Source organism: Sceloporus occidentalis, unplaced genomic scaffold (genome assembly GCF_023333645.1).
Source record: "Sceloporus occidentalis isolate IW3139 unplaced genomic scaffold, rSceOcc1.0.p SCAF_39, whole genome shotgun sequence".
NCBI classification, from domain to species: domain Eukaryota; kingdom Metazoa; phylum Chordata; class Lepidosauria; order Squamata; family Phrynosomatidae; genus Sceloporus; species Sceloporus occidentalis.
The window spans coordinates 6,735,336-6,757,376 of record NW_028317019.1 but is presented as its reverse complement, the minus strand read 5'-3'; positions in this window follow the sequence as shown (position 1 = coordinate 6,757,376).

Sequence of the window (22,041 nt, the reverse complement as noted above, 5' to 3'; positions counted from 1 at the left end):
ACATTTTTCCTAATAGTGATAAGTGTAATTTCCCCATTTTTCTAGGTCTTTTCTGATTTCCTTCCATGTGTCTCATAGTTATTCTGAAATGGATATGAGTTTTTATGTGTTAAATTTATTCCTAGATATTTAACTTTCTTTCCCTCTTCAAATCCACTAATTTCTTCCTGCATTTGTTCTTCCTTTTCCCCATATTTTTTTATTAATGTTGTTTTGTCTCTGTTTCCTTTTAGTCATGAAACATTTTCCAATTCCACTATTACATCCAGCAATTGTCTTGTGCTCTTTTCTGGGATCTCCAGGGAATACAAATGTCGTCTGAGAAGACTCTCATTTTAAAATCAGTTTTATTTATTTTTATTCCATTGATCTTATTTTCTTATCTTATCCTATTATTCAGTGCTTCAAGGATCAGAATGGACAAAAGGGGTGATAGTGGGAAAGCTTGCCTTGTACCTTTAGAAATCTTAAATTCCTCTGTTTTTTATAGCTAACAGTTTGTTTGGCTCTTTGATCTTTATACATTGCCTTTATCCATCTATAATAAGAAGCTCCTATTTCCATTTTTAAAGTGTCACAAATAACATATCCCATCCTATGTTATTGAAGGCCTTTTCTAAAAAGATAAGTGTTTTTTCGTTGTGCCTTTGAAAATATTCAATTATATTTCAGACGTTTTGAATGTTATCACTGACTTGTCCTTATGAATCCAGTGTTTAAGAACTTTTTTGAGTCTATGGGCCAAAGTCATAGGAAATAATGTATAATCCATATTTAATAAGGAAATTAGCCTAAAGCTCTTTACCTCAGTTGCATTTCTATCTTCTTTTAACAGCAAAGTTAAATTAGCTTGTTTCCATGTTTCAGGATAATGGTTTTCTTTGATGGCATTTTCTTTGATGGCATTTACAGGAAGAAATACCTTTAAACCCTTTGATCTTTTTGCTCAATATGACATGTAAACTGGAAAAGGAAGTAGCTAAAAGATTTCCCAGACTAATTTTGTAGATGGTCACTCTCAGTATTGGAAAAACATCCAAATTCCTAAAATAGAGGAGTGGTTAATTAAACTAAGAGAAGCAAAGGGATTGGACATTTTAACCGCAATCATGAGGGATAAATCGGTTGAGAAAACTAGAGAGAACTGGTCATGCTTTGATTTATTTTGTAATACTAATTATTAATTTACAATCCCAGATATCATATGGAAAGTCTACATGAACATTAGAGGTTTAACACGTATCGATACCTTGAAGGAATTTAAGTAAATTAAATAAAAAGGTCATCTTAGCTTAACTTGGAGGTAACTTAATAGTACATTTCTGACAGTTTTGTATATCAGGATGTTATTTATTGCATGTTGTATGTCTATGTTATAGGTATTTGTACTTTTTTGTTGTTGTAGTTGTATTTGTTATGCAAATGTCTTGGTATGTTTTTTTTCATTTTTGTTTGTAAAGGATTGTTTATAAATAAATTACAAAAGAAAAGAAAAGCAGTTTCCAACCAGATTATTTCTGTAGTTCAGACACAGCCTCAGTCAGTTATAAAGGATAGAAGAACCCAATTTGATTTTTTATCCTGTTAAAAATGGTTTTGCTTTTTTTCAATAAAAGCAGTTTGCTTTTCTGTCTAATCCTTATTTTTGTTGTTCTTGTTTGTTTCTCTTTTTGTTTGTTTCATTCTTGGTAATATGAGTTATTCTGGTCTGTTTCCTTCCTTCTTCCCTGAACATCTGTTAATAAGGAAACTGGGGAGACTTTTAAAACCTCCCAAAGGAGCCACTTTTGGTCTTTTTTGGGGGACTAGCCTCCTCTTAGAAGCCAAAGTCCAATGTTTGTGAAGAATAAGAAGAATAAGGCTTGTATTAAAACTATCCTCCCCTTTTCTGATCCCTTTTAAAACCCATGTTCCCCAGAAGGAGCAGAGCTGTGTAATAAGAAAACCCTCTCAGAAAAGACACACTTCCTTCCTCCCTTTTGGCCCAAGGAGCCTGGCCTCCTTCTGACTCTGGAGCCTCAGGAAAGAAAGAGAAGCCTCTGTTCAACTGAGGCCTCAGAGAAGGTTCCGGAACATTATTCCCAACAGTCACAAGCAGCACAAAATGGCCACCTCTGTCTCAGCGCTTGGCAGTTGGCAGTTTGAGGCCTTCAGGGAACCCAAAATGGAGGATGAAAGGGCTCCAAAGTCAGAAGCATTTCCAAACCTTAACAACACCTAAAATCTTTCCTGATGCTATAATATAGAGACTCACTGAGACATTCTTTATAAATACGTCTTTCCATGTCTTTATAAATAAATAAAATTTAATAATACTAATGCTACTACTAATAATAGTAATAATAAGTTACAACCAGGAGCTTTCTCCCTGTGGCTTCTCCCCAGAGGCCTCTGTGTATGCTCAGGAGCCGTTTCTTCTTCTTTTCCTTCTTCTTCCTCTACAGAATCCTCCAGAGGACTCTCTGCTCCTCCTCCTCCTTAGGCTCTTCCTCTAAGCCTTCCTCCTCCTCCTCCTCCTTCTCCTCAGGTCCTTCTTCTAAGCCTTCCTCTTCCTCCTCAGGACCTTCCTCTAAGCACTCCTCCTCCTCCTCCTCAGGCCCTTCCTCTAAGCCTTCCTCCTCCTCCTCTTCCTCCTCCTCCTCCTCCTCAGGTCCTTCTTCTACGCCTTCCTCCTTTTCCTCCTCCTCTTCCTTAGGCCCTTCCTGTAAGCCCTTCCTCTTCCTCCTCTTCCTCTAAGCCTTCCTGCTTCTCCTCCTCCACCTCAGGACCTTCCTCTAAGCCTTCCTCCTCCTCCTCCTCTTCATCCTCCTCCTCCTCCTCAGGCCCTTCCTCTAAGCCTTCCTCCTCCTCCTCTTCCTCTAAGCCTTCCTCCTCCTCCTCTTCCTCTAAGCCTTCCTCCTCCTCCAGCCCTTCCTCTAAGCCTTCCTCCTCCTCCTCCTCCACCTCCACCTCAGGACCTTCCTCTAAGCCTTCCTCCTCCTTTTCCTCCCAGACTTTGGGGGGGACAATTGTGTGCCTTCAATTCCTTCCTGGGGATCCTAAGGCAATACTGTCACAGGAGTCTCTTTGTAGGTTTTGTCGAAGGGTGTTTACCATTGCCATAGTTTGAGGCTGAGAGAGTGTGCCTTGGGGGCTGGGGGTGTGCTGCGTGCCTTGAACTCGTGTCTAGTGACCCTATTCCCAGGTTTCCTTGCCTTCAGGTTTGCCTTCCACTTTGCCCTTTGTCTTCCTCTGAGGCTGAGAGAGTGCTGCCCAAGGTTCCCCCGCAGTGGGTTTCATGGCCCAGAATGAATGCCATTTCCATCATGTAGATGTGTGTGTGTGTGTGTGTGTTGTATGCCTTCCAGCTGGCCATTGGTCTTCCTCTGAGGCTGAGAGAGTGTGACTTACCCAAGGTCACCCATTTTATATAATGGGACTTGAGCACCCATGGATTTTGCTATCCAAACCAAATCCCAAAGGATACCAAGGGCCCATTGTTTTTCCATCTTTTTTTGCAAACAGCAAAGCAGATCTTGCTTGCCTGATCTTTGCATGTTGGGCAAATGCTAAGAGCTGTCTTGTGAGGTTAGGAAGAGGTTCCTGGAAAACAGTCCTCTTCTTCTGGACCCACAGACTCAGAAAGACATGGGCCCCCAATCAATGGGACCCCTTTCTTTGGGGCTACCCTAGGTCCAGGAGGATCTCTCAGGAGAGATTGGGAAAGTCAGCCTTTGAAGAGTTCTGGTCCTTAAAGGTTAATATCTCCAGGCTTTGCTGAGAGGGCAATATTTGGGATTTGGGCAGATCCAGGCTGCAGGGCTCTCTCAGATCTGGTTCAAAGACACTGCAGAAATGATGGTGATGATGATGATGATGATGATGATGATGATGAATCTTCCCTTCAAACCCACAGAGCCTTGTGGATGCTCAAATAGTAACAGAGGTCAAAAACACATTGCAGAAATAATCCAGTTTGCAGAAATAAACCACTTTAACTGCCCTAGTTCAGTACTCGGGAATCCTGTCACTTGGGGACAGTTCTTCGTCCAAGAGGGAGCTCAAGTCGGGCGTCCCTCAAAGCGTGATTCTGTCCCCAATGATATTCAACATTTACATGAAGCTGCTGGGTGAGATCATTTGGAGACATGGGGCGGGGAGCAGGGAGACCTTGAAACAGTAGTACATGCGCAGGTCACCTCTCAGCTCAACTTCTGTAATGCACTCTACATGGGGCTACCCTTGTCCCAAGTTCAGAAACTTCAATTGGTACAGAATATGGCAGCCAGGTTGGTTACGGGCTCTTCTAGAACTGCCCACATTACACCGGTTTTTAAATCCCTCCACTGGCTGCCCATTAGTTTCTGGGCAAGATACAAGGTGTTGGTTCACTCTGGAACGACCTCCAGATGAGATCCGTCCTATTAACACCTTGGAAGCCTTTAGGAAGGCTATTAAGACGGACCTCTTTCCAGACTAGATGAGATCTATTGACTTGCCTCCCCCTCCTCCTGACCCTTACCCTTGCCATTGTTAGTGTGATGGAAATTGCTATTGATGTATATCGTTCCTGCCCTCTCACCTCTCCTTCAGAAAATGACTCATTTCTTGCCCCAAAAAACTTTTTTACTGTATTGTGTTATGAAAGTTTTAAATTTTCTTGCTGTTTAATAGGATTTTTAAAGGTTGATTAATGTTTTTATAATTGGGAGAAGGGTTGGGGGTTTGGAATTTTAATTGTATTTCTTAAATTGTATGTTATTTTATTACTGTAATCCTCTTTGATTCCATTGAAAAAAGGTGGAATATAAATAATAACAATAATAATACCTTCTCTTCAAGGGGGTCAAAAGCCCTTTCAGTATGCTCCCAGAACTGGGGAGGAATGTTTCTGGGGCTGTGGGTCTCTCTGTTGGTCCTCCTCTGCAGGGTTGTTGTGAAGTATGTGAGGGACGGTGCCCAATCTGGATCCTGTGGGTCTCTAAGCCTAGTTCCAGGTTGACAGGGGATTGCCAGAGTTTTGAGGTCTTTCCGGCTCCCTCCTCGTGGCTTTGGCCAAGAGGATTTTGGCTCTTCTCTCCCTCCCCAGAGCCCCCTCCCCCAGGACTCCAGAGAAAACTCCCCCCCAAGAAAAATGCTATTGAATCCTATCCTGTGCGATGCTTTCTATTTGGCACAAAACTCTTCCCCAAATGAGGCATCAGAAGAGAGGGGTTCTCCTCGGCCCCACATTCCACGAATGAGGGGGCTCCTCAAAGACCTTTTTACCTTTGGATCCCCCTCCCCTCCATGGCCATGCCTCTCTCCAAGGGTCCCACCAGCCTTCATGTCTCATAATAACTCCCCAAGTACCCGGGACCCAAGGAATCCCCCAAGGAGGGGGCAGGGAAGGAAAGAGGGAGAGGAGGCCTTGCAGGACCCCTGCCTTTCTTTGGGGGGAGAAGAGGGGCTTCCTTCCTTCTTATAACCTTCAGTGGCCTTCCTTCAGTGGCCTCCCCTTCCTTCCCTCCTTTCTTCCTTTGAGGAGACCGCAATGGAGGCCAAGGTGCAGTGCTGGACTCAGGAGGGAAAGGCAGGAAAGGAAGGCTCTGATTTGGAAATATAGTTCTCTCTGTGTATCCTGTATGTTTGTGTCTGTGTGTCTGTGCTGTTCTTATGGCTGGGAATGGAGTTGAGAACTGAGGAGAGAGGAAAGGGTCAGTTTTGGGCAAATTCAGAAATTCTGTGCATCAAAGTCCAGTGTGTTGAAACAGTAAAGAACTTTATTGAGAACACATAGAAATTCAGTGATTAAGCCAGAACTGACCACTCCAATACAAACAATATATTAAAACCCCTAAAACCAAAAACATGACCCTCTTCCAAACCTAGCCCCCACTTTCAATTCCCACAGTCGATGCCCCACAGGTAACAAGGCCCCCTTTTGCCATTCCCAGAAACTAGCCCTTTCTGTTAATACCTGCCCCCAACTTTCTTAAGCGAAAATCCCACACATTGCAAAAGCTATAATCCCCATAACTATTCTAACCAGCTGCAATAAATCCCAACCTCCCATCTAGCTAACCTATACCACAACCCACAATCCCCAGCCAAATTGACAACCCAAAGCAATTATCTATACTATTGGCAATTAAAACCTAAACTTAACAAAATCCAACTTGAAAACATAGAGACATATTGGCAGACAAATTTTACAAATAAGATCACAAGGGCCTTTTCTTTGCACTGCTGGATTGAAACAATATATTTTTGTATTCGTTATTGACAAATATAATGTTAGGATTTGTATGGCTTCTCTCCTCTTTGGACTCTCTGATGTGCCACTAAGTATGACTTCCAAGGAAAACATTTCCCACAATGCTGGCATTTGTATGGTTTCTCTCCAGTGTGGACTTTCTGATGTCTCACTAGGTGTGACTTTGAAGAAAAACATTTCACACAACGCTGGCATTTGTATGGCTTCTCTCCTGTGTGGACTCTCTGATGTATCATTACGATTGACTTCTGAGAAAAACATTTCACACAACGTTGGCATTTGTATGGCTTCTCTCCTGTGTGGATTCTCTGATGTATCATTAGGATTGATTTCCGAGAAAAACATTTCCCACACCGCTGGCATTTGTATGGTTTCTCTCCAGTGAGGACTCTCTGATGTCTCACTAGGTGTGACTTTGAAGAAAAACGTTTCCCACAATGCTGGCATTTGTATGGCTTCTCTCCTGTGTGGACTCTCTGATGTTTCACTAGGTCAGACTTCCAAGAAAAACATTTCCCACAACGCTGGCATTTGTATGGTTTCTCTCCAGTGTGGACTCTCTGATGTCTCACTAGGTGTGACTTTGAAGAAAAACATTTACCACAATGCTGGCATTTGTATGGCTTCTCTCCTGTGTGGATTCTCTGATGTCTCACTAGGTCAGACTTCCAAGAAAAACATTTCCCACAATGCTGGCATTTGTATGGCTTCTCTCCTGTGTGGACTCTCTGATGTCTCACTAGGTGTGACTTTGAAGAAAAACATTTACCACAATGCTGGCATTTGTACGGCTTCTCTTCTGTGTGGAATCTGTGATGCATCACTAGGATTGACTTCTGAGAAAAACCTTTCCCACAATGCTGGCATTTGTATGGCTTCTCTCCTGTGTGGACTCTCTGATGCATGACTAGGATTGACTTGTAAGCAAAATGTTTCCCACAATGCTGGCATTTATGTGACCTTTTTCCTGTGTGGACTCTCTCATGACTCAAATGTTTTTCTGTAAAGAACGACAATTACAGATGAGACTGAAAATCAGACTTAAGAGAGGAGGGTGTTACTGCATGATTTAGCCCTCATTAATCCCTCCTTCTTAGAGATTAAATTAATAAAGTTGCTGTGAGTAACCTAATCATGACCCTGATGCTTATGCCCCTAAATCCATTGAACAGTTGCATTCTTACTCCTAGGAGCTAGCAAAGAAGAGACCATATGGGAACTGCCTTGATGGAATCAGTGGAAGAAGATAGTCAAAGGACTGTTGGAAAAAAAAATTCAATTAAACATGTGCAAAAATACTTTGATTGACAGGTGGCATCATATCCTGTGAGACGGCCACTGAATGCTGAGTCAGAGCCCAAGGCATGATGCAAGCTAACTGCAGAGGATGCTTCATGCTGTTTGGCACCAGGAGAAGACTCACAACCAATACAGTATGCAGCTCACATGAGGATTGGTGTGAATGGGATCGGAGTTGTGTGTACAAGGGATGGTGAAGTTGATGGAAGTCGGAGAGGAGAGCTTGCAAATATTTGTATTATTTTGCAACTCAACATAGAGAACCTCCAAGGATTTCGATGAAATCGACTGTGTTTGTGAAAAGTGTGTGAAAAGTGGTCATTGCATTGCCAATGCCTATATCTGGATATTTGCTTCCATACTCTGCTATGATATTTTTGAGCTGTATCTGGGTGCATCACCCTCAGATTGTAGCGTACATTGGCTTGTGAACGCGATCAAAATTCAGAGCCAACAAGAATCTGAGAGGCGGTGAGCTAATCCCTTTTGTGTGATGTATTTGCATCAAACACCCATTGCATTCAGTTCGTTTCACACCATTCTTCCCCCACAAAGGAAATATTCTAAAGTGATATAAACCTTTCTGAACCCACAGTTTCTGCTCACAAGCAGAAACCAATTTCAGTATAAATATCAGCCCCGACTTGCTGTTCTTCGGTGTCAGTCCAGTTACAGATAGACACTCTGCTTGTTTTCATGGCTAAACACCTCAATGCACTCACCAACCCCAATTGTCATGGGAACTACTGAACTCTCCTTATTTCAAATCCTCAACAGTTGGAATAAAGATCTGGATAGATAACGTATCATCATTATCAAAGCCTTACATCTATTCACCACACCCACCTTTGTTACCTAGTTCTTGTGTGTGTGCGTGAACACTTATATGTATATGTCTGTGTGTTTTGCTTTCCCCCTAAATAAAACACAAAAACCTATTTCAAATCCCACTGAAGATCTGTTTGATTCAGGAACTGCTATAGATTGGCTGAGTCCAGAGGTCACTATTGCCCCAGTAAAACTATTTCACTCTATTGAGCTAAGTACCAAACTCCCCTAAAAGCATAGCACTTGCGTCCCACAACATTCCAGAATTGGCAGTTTAGGATTGGATATTTAGAATCCTTACAATGTGGAGAATAATTGTGCCTCACTAAAACTAGAAATTTCACGATTCTGCAGGAAGTTGTTATAACAATTAAATTACATGTGAAAGGGAACAAGGATTCGTAGTACAGCACAAGTTGAACATGTGATGCAGCAGCTAAAAAGGCCAATGTGATCCTAGGCTGTATCAATAGGAGTATAGTGTCAAGATCAAGGGAAGTAATAGTGCCACTCTATTATGTTTTGGTCAGGGCTCACTTGTAATAATCCTGTGTCCAATTCAAACAGATGTTGAGAAGCTGGAGCATGTCCAGAGGAGGGAAACCAAATTGGAGAACGGTCTGGAAACCATGCTCTCGCAGGAATGACTTAAGGAGCTGGGTATTTTTAGATTACTGAAGAGAAGGTTAAGAGTGAATATGACAGCCCTGTTCAAATATTTGAAGAGATGTGATATTCTGGATGGAGCAAGCTTGCTTTCTGCTACTCCAGAGAAAAGGACATGGAATAATGGATGCAAGCCAGAGGGACAAGAGATTCCACTTAAGGAGGAACTTCCTGACAGTAAGAGCTCTTCAACAGTGGGAATATACTCCCTCAGAGTTTGGTGGAGTCTTCTTTGGAGGTCTTTAAACAGAGGCTGGATAGCCATCTCTTGGGGATGCTTTGAATGTCTATTCCTGCATGGCAGAAGATTGAACCGGATGGTCCTTGTGGTCTATTTCAACTATTTGATTCTATAGTTCTAAAGTGGAATCATAGCGCTTTGACAGTAAATTATGAAAGGGCCCTCAGTCTTCACAGGAAGGGCAATGAATTCAGGTTCCTTACCCACAGAGGCCACATTTTCATAATTCTCCATCATCACGGAACTGTACATCAGTTTCTGCTTTTTTGTCAACAGTTTCCATTCCTCCTCAGTGAAATATAAAGCCACATCCGCAAAGGTCACCTGCAACAGAAAATAGCCCTCATCCAGAAAAAGACTAATAAAAGGGGAGGAAAGCACATGGTGCATTGCAAATATTATTTCAACACTGCAGAAATCAGTCCAGGAAATAAACTTTAAATTCTGCAAGCAAGAAAAAGCTACAGCTTTTGAGATCCAGTTTGTCTCGAATTCTTTCAATATAATATAAAATATGATAAACAATATAAATTAGGCCATTTCTGGAATATTATTGATTGATTAAGATACTGACTATGTCAACATATATAGTACATTTAGTCACCAATGAATCATTTAGCCATATCTCACCTAGTTTCAGAGGCAAATTTCCTTTTTAAAAAACAGTTCTGGGGAGTACTCTGGGCTTGAGGGCCACTGGGCCCACCCTCAATTTAGCTCCAGATATATTCTTCCATATCCCCCAGCATTTCACAGACTGGGAAAGAAAGACTCATGTGGACAAGCAACACCAGAAGGCGGTCCAGATGGCCAAAGTTGTTAATTATAATGATCACACAAGCGAGGAAGGGTACAGAAGTTTGTTTTTGCTCCGACTCCTGGCAAGGGCAAGACCCTGCTTCCTTCTCTCCTCCCGTCTCCCCTCTTTTGAGTGGATGGGACACACACTCTTTTGAACTTGGAACACATTTTGCAGCAACTGAACTGACCTGAAGACAAGGGGGAAAGTGGGAGGAGTAGGAGTGAAATAGGCCATTTTGAAAGCCCCCTCAAAAAATGAGGTGATAGAGGATTAACCAGGACTCTCTCTGCCAAACTGCGACAGTATGTTTTCTGCTTGCTTTCATGAGCTGGCCCAGATACAGATGAAATTAACAGTCAGGATGGCAACTTACCAAAGAGCTGTTGTACCTCTGAAGCCTCTTTCTGTTGGAGCCCAGCTCCCTCTGCTTGGCCTTCGTGTTGGCCATCATGTGGGAAGGGGGATCCTGGTGGCCCTGCACTTCGGTCACTTCTAACAAAGGACACTCCAAATCCGTGTACAAGGTGTCCAAGGTGAAGTTCCTGAGAAAAGAGACAAGGGTTAGGCTTGGTTTGGCTAGAAACCCTGTAGCACTCAAAGTCACTGTATCATCATGACTTCTCTTTCCCATAAAGGAGGAGCGGGAGGACCTGCTTTATGTCCCAGGTGGAGAAGCTGTAGCTCATGGGCTGCATAAGAGCTACATTACCTTAGAGATCTGATCTATGGCCTCCTCTCATCATGGCCCCCTCCCCATTTAGACACTGGTCAAAATAATTATTTCATTTATGTAGATGATACTATTTCTCTAAGCTTAACGGCTGTTTTTGTTATGTCAGTCATAGCAGGAGCATGAAGTAGGCACCTCCTCCCTCTGCTTGCTAAAGCCACATAGAAATTGAGGCATGGACATTTGTGTGCATTGTTTCTGAATGGATCTATTGTCAAAATGACAATTTCTTTACTTTTCCTTGTATATTTTTTAAAAAGATGAACACTGCTGAACGTGTTGCACTTGAAATATCAAAAATCTATAAATGTATAGGCTTATGACTGAACATTGAACCGTGGATTATGCTCATTTGAGGGAAGTGAAGATGTATGTAAACTCATTTTATAAACGCAGTGAAACGAATACCTCATAAAACTCTAGCAAACACCACATACACACACAGTCCCCACACAAAGGACTCACTGGCGCACTGTGTGTCTGGGGTCTGGAAATCTCACTTCCACATTCTGGGAAGACAATGCTGCCAGAGAGTGAATGTGGGACTTTATTCCTGCAAAGCATGGGCTCACTCTCTCAGCTGCAACCTTTCCATACAATCCTGGACTGAAAGATTTAAACAAAGGTCCTCTTCCAGCTCCAGGAATAAAGGCCTACCTTCAGTACAAAGACCCTGATTCCTGCAGCCCCAGAAAGGGCTCTCTTGCAGTCCTTTATGGCCGGAGCTTCCCTGGGTCAGAGGCCGTCTCCTCAGCCGTAGAGAAGGGTTGCTCTGAGTGCGAAGGAGGAGGAAGTCCACAGGGCTGAGGGAGGGAAGGCAATGGGGAAAAGGTCAGTGCCAATGGCCATGGGGGGCAGAACGTGATGCCTAGGAAAGTCCTCTGAGTCCCAGCCCTAGAAATGAATGGCAGGAGTGAGTCCAGGGGGCTGAGGGGGTCTCCTGTCCCAAAGGGGGAGGCAAGGACCGGTGGGACCCTCCCCAGCTAGGGCCCAAAGGGAGGGTCTCTTTCCCACCTTTCTCTCCCAGCCCCCAAAGCCCAGACTCCCCACTGGCCCTGGACCCCTGCCTCCCCTTCCTCATTGGCCCCACTGGACCGCACTGGACCCTTCCTTCCTTCCTTCCTTCCTTCCTTCCTTCCTTCCTCTCAAAATGGAGGGTCAGAGGCACAAAGGAGGCCTGGCCTCCTTCTCTCTCTGGAGCCTCAGGGAGAGAAAGAGGAACCTTTCTATTCAATTGCGGAGGCCTCAGAGAAGGTTCTGGAACTGCTTTGATCTCTAGGAAAAGCGGGATACAAATAAATGCTTTATTTTTATTATTATTATTGTCACAAGCAGCACAAAATGGCCGCCGGAACACAAAATGGCCGCCTCTGCCTCAGCACTTGGCAGTTGGCAGTTTGAGGCCTTCAGGGAACCCAAAATGGAGGATGAAAGGGCCCCAAAGTCGGAAGGGATCCCAAACAGGATTTCTGATCCTAAAGAAAGGTTTTCCTGATGGCGCCCAATGGCTGTGATAACACAAAAAGTCCCCATACAGGACTTCCAAACCTTAACAACACCTAAACATTTTGCTGATGCTATTGAAAGGAGGAACCTGATTCCCTCCTTAATTACAATCAATAGTGAAAGATATTAATATTGATATTAAGAGTGGCCATCATCCACAACCCAGCTCAGGTGTTGACCGCTCAGGGGGGCCAGTCCAGCTGCAGGTGGCCCTTCGTCCGTCCGTCCGTCCCCCTTTCCTTCTGCATTCCTCCTCTTTTCCCCAGCATCAGCCCCTTTCCCAAGAAGGCTGCATTCACACTATAGACATAAAGCATTTTGACACCACTTTAAGCGCTCAGTGCTATGGAATCCTGGGATTTTACCTTTGGACACTTAGCCTTCTCTGCCAGAGAGCTCTCATGCCACAACAAACTACGAATCCCAGGATTCCATAGGATGGAAATAGGAGAGTTAACAGACTTTAGAACTGGATTATTTCTGCAGTGCAGATGCAGCCTGAGTCGGTTTTAAAAGGGTAGAAGCACCCATGTCTTGTTTTTACCCTCCTAATAATGATTTTCCTTTAAAAAAAATAAGTAGTTTGTTTTAGTCTCTAATTGTTATTCTTCTTGTTGTTTGTTTGTTTGTATGTTTGTTTGTTTCATTCTTGGTAATATGAGTTCTTCTGGTCTGTCTCCTTCCTTCTTCCCTGAAAATCTATTAATTAGGAAACTGGGGAGACTTTTAAAACCTCACAAAGGAGCCACTTTTGGCCTTTTTTGGGGGAGAAGCCTCCTCTTAGAAGCCAAAGCCCAATGTTTGTGAAGAAGAAGAATAAGGCTTGTATTAAAAGCATCCTCCCCATTTCTGATCCCTTTTAAAACCCATGTTCCCCAGAAGGAGCAGAGCTGTGTAATAAGAAAACCCTCTCAGAAAAGACACACAAAGAGACACACTTCCTTCCTTTTGGCTCAAGGAGCCTGGCCTCCTTTTGACTCTGGAGCCTCAGGAGAGAAAGAGAAGCCTCTGTTCAACTGAGGCCTCAGAGAAGGTTCCGGAACATTATTCCCAACAGTCACAAGCAGCACAAAATGGCCACCAGAACACAAAATGGCTGCTGGAACACAAAATGGCCGCCTCTTCCTCAGCATTTGGCAGTCTGAGGCCTTCAGGGAACCCAAATGTAGGATGAAAGGGCCCCAAAGTCAAAAGGGACCCCAAACAGCATTTCCAAACCTAAACAACACCTAAAATCTTTCCTGATCCTATAATAGAGACTCACTGAGATACTCTTTATAAATACGTCTTTCCATGTCTTTATAAATAAAATTTAATAATACTAATGCTACTACTAATAATAGTAATATTAAGTTACAACCAGGAGATTTCTCCCTGTGGCTTCTGCCCCAGAGGCCTCTGCGTATGCTCAGGAGCCCCTTCTTCTTCTCTTTCTTCTTCCTCTGCAGAATCCTCCAGAGGTCTCTCTGCTCCTCCTCCTCCTCCTTAGGATCTTCCTCTAAGCCTTTCTCCTCCTCCTCCTCCTCAGGTCCTTCTTCTAAGCCTTCGTCTTCCTCCTCCTCTTCCTCAGGCCCTTCCTGTAAGCCCTTCCTCTTCCTCCTCCTCTCCTCCTCCTACTCAGGCCCTTCCTCTAAGCCTTTCTCCTCCTCCTCTTCCTCCTCGGGTCCTTCTTCTAAGCCTTCCTCCTCTTCCTCCTCCTCTTCCTCAGGCCCTTCCTGTAAGCCCTTCCTCTTCCTCCTCCTCCTCAGGTCCTTCTTCTAAGCCTTCCTTCTCTTCCTCCTCCTCTTTCTCAAGCCCTTCCTGTAAGCCCTTCCTCTTCCTCCTCCTCCTCCTCAGGCCCTTCTTCTAAGCCTTCCTCCTCTTCCTCCTCCTCTTTCTCAGGCCCTTCCTGTAAGCCCTTCCTCTTCCTCCTCCTTCTCCTCCTCCTCCTCTTCAGGGCCTTCTTCTAAGCCTTCCTGCTCTTCCTCCTCCTCTTCCTCAGGCCCTTCCAGTAAGCCCCTCCTCCTCCTCCTCTTCAGGGCCTTCTTCTAAGCCTTCCTCCTCTTCCTCCTCCTCTTCCTCAGACCCTTCCTGTAAGCCCTTCCTCTTCCTCCTCCTCCTCCACCTCAGGACCTTCCTCTAAGCCTTCCTCCTCTTTTCCTCCCAGACTTTGGGGGAGAATTGTGTGCCTTCAATTCTTTCCTGGGGATCCTAAGGCAACACTGTCACAGGAGTCTCTTTGTAGGTTTTGCTGAAGGGTGTTTACCATTGTCATCATTTGAGGCTGAGAGAGTGTGGTTTGGGGGCTGGGGGTGTGCTGCGTGCCTTGAACTCATGTCTAGTGACCCTATTCCCAGGGTTTCCTTGCCTTCAGGTTTGCCTTCCACTTTGCCCTTTGTCTTCCTCTGAGGCTGAGAGAGTGTCTACTGCCCAAGGTTTCCCTGCAGTGGGTTTCATGGTCCAGAATGAATGCCATTTCCCATCATGTAGATGTGTGTGTGTGTTGTCCGCCTTCCGGTTGGCCATTGGTCTTCCTCAGAGGCTGAGAGAGTGTGACTTACCCAAGGTCACCCATTTTATATAATGGGACTTGAGCACCCATGGATTTTGCTATCCAAACCAAATCCCAAAGGATACCAAGGGCCTATTGTTTTTCCATCTTTTTTTCCAAACAGCAAAGCAGATCTTGCTTGCCTGATCTTTGCATGTTGGGCAAATGCTAAGAGCTGCCTTGTAAGGTTAGGAAGAGGGTCCTGGAAAACAGTCCTCTTCCTCTGGACCCACAGACTCAGAAAGACATGGGCCCCCCATTCAATGGGACCCCTTTCTTTGAGGCTGCTCTAGGTCCAGGAGGGTCTCTCAGGAGAGATTGGGAAAGTCAGCCTTTGAGGAGTTCTGGTCCTTAAAGGTTAATATCTCCAGGCTTTGCTGAGAGGGCAATATTTGGGATTTGGGCAGATCCAGGCTGCAGGGCTCTCTCAGATCTGGTTCAAAAACACTGCAGAAATTATGATGATGATAATGATGATGATGATGATGATGATGATGAATCTTCCCTTCAAACCCACAGAGCCTTGTGGATGCTCAAATAGTAACAGAGGTCATAAACACATTGCAGAAATAATCCAGTTTGCAGAAATAAACCACATTAACTGCCCTAGTTCAGTGCTTGGGAATCATGGGAATTTTAGTTTATCATGGCATCTGAGCTGTCTGACAGAGAAGACTAAATATCTCACAAAACTACACTTCCCAGAATTCCCTAGCATTCAGCCAGACAAATAAAGCAGCCCTGAACTTGGACCATTGTTAGTGGTTGGCTTGGAGCCTGAATAGGGTTCTAGAAGGCTGGTGGGTTTGGTAGTTGGCTGCTTGGGAAGAAGCGCTCCTTCTGGGTTTCCTTCGCAGGAAAGGAAAGGTGGGTGCCTCAAGATGCCGATGGGAGACCCCTAAATTTGGTTCTTTTGTGAGAATGCTGACTGAGGGAAAAGAGAAGGGTAATGGATTTGGTCCCCAGGGCAGGCAGGGCAGGCCACACAACATTCGCTAACTCCCAAGTCAAATCCTGGTTTCCCTTCTTTTGCCCAGGACCTAAACCTGGACCAGAAAGGATCAGGTTTTATTTGCTTTCTTCTCCTGTAACAGGTGTTTTTCCTTGCCCTTTTTACACGTGGCAGTAAAGATACGATACATCAGGGCCTGGCATTGAGCTTCCAGTTTTCATGCATGATCTTCAGACAGGAGATGAGGCTGCCTCTTCTCCATTTTGGAGGGAGCCCAATTCCAGGAAAGAGGAAAGGTCAGATGTGATGTGAGAGCAGTAGCTTATTATAATTTGCGAGGCTTGGTTAATTGGTTTCTACAACTAGATAAATTGCAGGGGTCTATGGATTGGTTTAGTTTCTTGCTTTCTCTCAGTTGTGGTGGTACAAGGGCTGACTACTATACTCTGCATTAGCCATCTGGCTAGAAAGAAGGAGGCTAAATTAAATGCTTTTTATCCTTAGTTTTTGTGGATTTTTTGGGTTATGTGGCCACGTTCTAGAAGCGTTTCTTCCTGACATTTCATCAGCAAAGCCTCCTCTTAGAAGCCAAAGCCCAATGTTTGTGAAGAAGAAGGATAAAGCTTGTATTAAAATGATCCTCCCCATTTCTGATCCCTTTTAAAACCCATGTTCCCCAGAAGGAGCAGAGTTGTGTTATAAGAAAACCCTCTCAGAAAAGAGACACAAAAGACACACAAAGAGACACACTTCCTTCCTTTTGGCCCAAGGAGCCTGGCTCTTTCTGACTCTGGAGCCTCAGGAGAGAAAGAGAGGCCTCTGTTCAACTGAGGCTCAGAGAAGGTTCTGGAACGTTATTCCCCACAGTCACAAGCAGCACAAAATGGCCCCCAGAACACAAAATGGCTGCTTCTGCCTGAGCGCTTGGCAGTTGGCAGTTTGAGGCCTTCAGGGGAGAGAGAGAGACTGAGGGGAAGAGTGCAGGGACATAGCCTTAAATTCCTGAAATCTTCCTTCCTTTCTCCCTAGCTGCCTTGTGTTAGTGGTGTTTCTGGTCTTGTTGTTGTGTGCTTACAAGTTGTTTCTGACTTATGGCGACCCTTCGCAGGGTTTTCTTGGCAAGAGTTGTCATTGCCTTCCCTGAGGCTGAGAGAGTGTGACTTCTCGCCCAAAGGACCCAGCTGGTTTCGTGGAGGAGTGGGGCACTCCTTAGTCACTCTCTGGATGCACTGGATCAGTGCTAGGGAATTCTGGGAAATGTTGTTTTGTGAAACATTGAGCCTTCTCTTTCAGAGACCTCTGGTGCCACAATAAACTCCGTTTCCAGGATTCCCTAGCACTGGGCCAGGGCAGTTAAAGCGCTCTCAAAATGGACTATTGCTGCCGTGTGTTTTGGACCTTTCTTGGCCGCAAACTGTCCATAGCCTGCAATGCATCTCCTAATTCTGTTGGCAGTCCCTCCCTCCCAACACTTTCTCATTTCCCCCCAAAACCAGCACAAAGCTGGCAGATGGAAAGAGGTTTTAAAGCAGCATTTAAATCTGCCATATTTGTTTTTAAAAGACTAAATGTCCCAAATGCTATTATCAGTTTTGTAGCTATTATTACAGGAAGACGTAGAGTGCAAACTCCTCAAGTACCTTTATTTTCTGGAGTGAGATGGGCTTTTCCAACTGACTCACTGTGATGATCTCCGGTGGTCCAAGCAGCCAAACTGCGGTCCTGAAATAATAATAATAATAATAATAATAATAATAATAATAATAATAATAATTTTATACCCCTCTCTTCAGCCAAAAGGCTATCAGAGTGGCTTACACATTGTTAATTAGACATTATGGCTCTTAGCCCAGCAGATTCTTAAATTCCTGAAATCATGCTGCCATCATCCAGTGAATTATAAAAGGGTTTCCCTTAAACTACACTGGGACCGGATAAGGAACCTTATTTCTACTTCTTTACTGATCTTCCCAAGCATCAACCGATCCAAGATACATGTAAAAGCAGTGTTGTGTAGTAGATACTACAAGGAGGTATTTATTATAAATAGCAAAATATAACTGAAATATAAGTCATGCAAGATATTAAGAATCTTTCAGGTACAATATTTGTAAGTATATAATATTCAATTCATACAAGCTTTTAAAATAATAAATAGACCTAAGTGTCCAATTCTGAGACTAACTTCCAAGATCCGCTCTTTAACTCTCTCTCTCTCGATCTCCAACCGACACAATTCCCCCAACTGTCTCTTGGTCTCTCGGGCCTTATATCTCCTTCTCATGGAAGCTTCCAGAAGAACCTTTATCTTGCTCTCTGATTGGTCAAGAGAGCCTTCCGTAGCAGTGATGTCACTCTGCATTTGCATAAACCTCCCTTTACTGCCTGAAGAAGACCTCCATCGACTGGAGCCCAGTCTTTACACTTTCCCAAGGCAAGGCTTGCACCTATTTCCCAATGTTGCTCTTGGTGTCTGCCTCTCAGTTGTTTCCAGGTCTTATGGTGACCTTATGGGAGTCTCTGAAGGGGTTTTCTTGGCAGGTTCCTTCAGAGTGGGTTTCCCATGGCCATCCTCTGAGGCTGAGAGAGTGTGACTTGCCCAAGGCTTCAGTTGTTTTGGAAGCCTTTCTGCTTTATCTTCTAGAAGGCAGCTGAAGTGTTGCTTCTTGCTCTGAAGAAGGAGAGGAACCTTCTGGCATCCAAAAGGCTAACATTCTATGGAGTTATGTCTGATAATATGAATATATAGGATTGCAATACCTGTTCGTTTATTAAAAGGTTTATAGTGCACCCCATATCATAGAATCTCATAGCTATGTCCCTTAATAGCAGTTAACCAAATTAAACAGTATATAAAACAAAAACATGTAACAAGCTGGACAAGAAAACTGTTACATGGATTTGTAATTGGTTGACTGGCCGAACCAAAAGGGTATTGAACAATGGCTCCTTTTCCTCCTGGAGAGAAGTGACCAGTGGGGTGTCCAGTGGGGTTCTGTCCAGGGCCCAGTGCTATTCACCATCTTTATCAATGACTTGGATGACAGAATTGGGGGGCGTACTTATCAAATTTACAGATGGCACCAAACAAGGAGGAGTAGCTAATACCGCAGAGGACAGGATCAAGATTCAAAATGACCTGAATAGACTAGAAAGCTGGGCCAAACCTAACAAAATGAAATTCGACACGGAGAAATGTAAGGTACTGCACTCAGGCCGGAAAAATTAAATGCAGAGATATAGGATGGGGGACACCTGGATGAATGAAACTACGTGTGAAAGGGATCTGGGGATCCAAATAGACCACAAGTTGAACATGAGTCAACAGTGTGATGAGGCAGCTAACAAGGCCAATGCGATTTTAGGCTGCATCAATAGAAGTATAGTGTCTAGATCAAGGGAATTAATAGTGCCACTCTATTCTGCTTTGGTCATGCCCCACCTGGAATATTGTGTCCACTTCTGGGCACCACAATCCAAAAAGGACATTGAGAAACTGGAGCATGTCCAAAGGAGGGAGACTAAAATGGTGAAGGATCTGGAATCCATGCCCCATGAGGGAGCTGGGAATGTTTACCCTGGAGAAGAGAAGGTGATATGAGAGCCCTGTTTAAATATTTGAAGGGATGTCATATTGAGGAGAGAGTAAGCTTGTACAGGAAAAGAGATTCCAGCTCAACATTAGGAGGAATTTCCTGACAGTGAGGGCTATTCGACATTGGGACACACTCCTTCCTCGGAGTGCAGTGATCTTTAGAGGTCTTTAAACAGAGGCTGGATGGCCATCTGTCGAGGATACTTTGATTGAGAGTTCCTGCATGGCAGAATGGGGTTGGACTGGATGGCCCTTGTACTCGCTTCCAACTCTATTATTCTAAGTGATCATGAAACATGTAATAAGAAAGTAATGCTATGTAATGAGAGGAAAAGGTATGTATACAAAGAACAATTACAATACACAAATCAGCTTCAATTTATCTACTCTGAATAACATACTGATGTAATGCAGAATAACATCTAAACAATGATAATGTAAAAGCTAATTTCAGTTTATTACTATGAATAACCTACTAATGTAAGTAATACAGAATGACTGTATATAAACAAGGGCAATTGTGAGTACAGGTACACAAAGGCTTCAGTACAATGACAATATATATAATTAAGAACGGGCTACAACAAAACAACAAAAGGAAGCATTACAAGACACAAACTCCCTCCAATATATCTGCTCTAGGTGACATGCTAAAATAGATTATATGAAGCTGAATAAAGTGCTGTTATCCCTGTCTTTGGGAATTGATGGAGGACGATTCAAGACAAAAGGTCTTCCTCAGCCACAATGGAGCAGGCTGTTATCTGAGATACTCTAGTACTTCCTCATTCAAGAAATGTGCCAGATATGTATTTTGCAACCGATCTTCCTCTGCTTTCCTGCATGAAACCTGTCCTGGTTTTGGGATCTTCTGGGGAGGCCCTGGTTGCTGTCCCACGAAACTCTCAGGTGTATTTGGGGGGAAGGCAGGAGAGGTCTGATTGGGGGCTGCTCTCAGGATTGGGAACCCCTTCTTAGTCTTGCCATTTTCATTAATATTCTGCTCCCCCCGATTTGGGACACAAAGCAGGTTCTGACCATTAAAACAACCGTTGTTTTTGTTGTGTGTCTTGAAGTGGTTTCTGACTTATGGCAACGCTATCCTGGGTTGTTCTTGGCAAGATTTGTTCAGAGGAGCTTTGCCATTGCCTTCTCTTGAGGCTGAGAGAGTGCGACTTCCCCAAGGTCACCCAGAAGGTTTCTTTTTTAAATCTTTGTTGTATTAAAATACATATAACTTGAATAGATGGTTCCTTACTCCCTGGAAAATGAAAAGAAATGTATAGAGTATCGGACGGAAACTGTTGGAGATGTAAAAGCAAAAAGGGTAGCCTTTACTACTCTATGTAAACCGCTTTGATCTTTTTGGAAAAGTGGTTTATAAATAAAACATTATTATTATTATTATTATTATTAGTGGTGGGGTTGTGAGGAAATTCAGAAATTTTGGGAAATGATTCATGAATTCATTCAACAGATACTCGAAATTAAATTCCCAATGAACCCAAAGTTGTATCTTTTGAATATAACTTCGGTACTAAATTCAAAAGAAGAAAACAAAACTTGGAGAATTTTACTTTATTTTGTTACAGCAGCTATAACAGAAATAGCTAAATTATGGACATCTGATAAGAGACCAACTTGGGGAAACTGGATGTGAAAGTAAATGAGTCCAGGGCATTGGATAGACTTTCATGTATAGCCCAAAATCATGATAAAGGCAGAAGAAAGGAGGAGTGGAAGAACGTTTTGATAAAGTGGGGAAAAGAATGGGAATTAAACTTGTCGCTAGTGGAGGACTAATCAAAGTCCTCTCTTTTTACTGTTCTCAGTGGATTTGGGAGAATGAAATTTAAGGATCTTTAAGAATATTATGCTATGCATGTTATAAATTGAATATAAGCATATTCTGTTTCTTTTTGCTTTCTTATATAAATCCCAGGTCAACAGAGGATGATTGAATGACTCACTGTGTATATTAAAAACAATAGAGAGAGATCCATACAATGAAATTGATGTAAACATCTGTATAAATACATATTTCTTCAGTTGTTGTTAACCTTACAAAATAGTAAGAGAAGTAGACAAATTTTCTATGTAAAATTGAATGAAAACATTTGCAGTTTCTTTCTTTTTTTACTTAAATTGTAAAAGAATAATTCACAGCTAGACTTCATATTTCAGAGGGAGGTTTCAAGGCAAAGGACATTCAAATGGGCTCAGATTCAGAAGACGGAAAAGGAAGACTTAAGAGGGTCCCAAATGACCAGTCAAGACTCAGATTTGCTTTTACAAGCAATTTTTATTTGGATTATTGGTCGTGTTTTATGTATTTGGAAACTTAAATAAAGATGAATTTTAAAAAATACATATAACTTATAACAAACAAATGAAGAACATTTAAATTACCAAACATACATAGGAATACCATAGATACATATAATTCTAAATGCAAAATACATTAGAATAAACTTCCAAACCTAAAGCAACAGCTAGCTCCTTTCTTTAAATAATCCTCTTTCATCTCTGGCTAATTAGTCTTTCCATCTTTTCTTGTTCTTAGCTGCCCTCAAGTCGATTTAGACTCATGGGGACCCTATGGATGAGAGTCCATAATTCTCTATTTATCTTCATACGTAACCTATACCAATTTTATT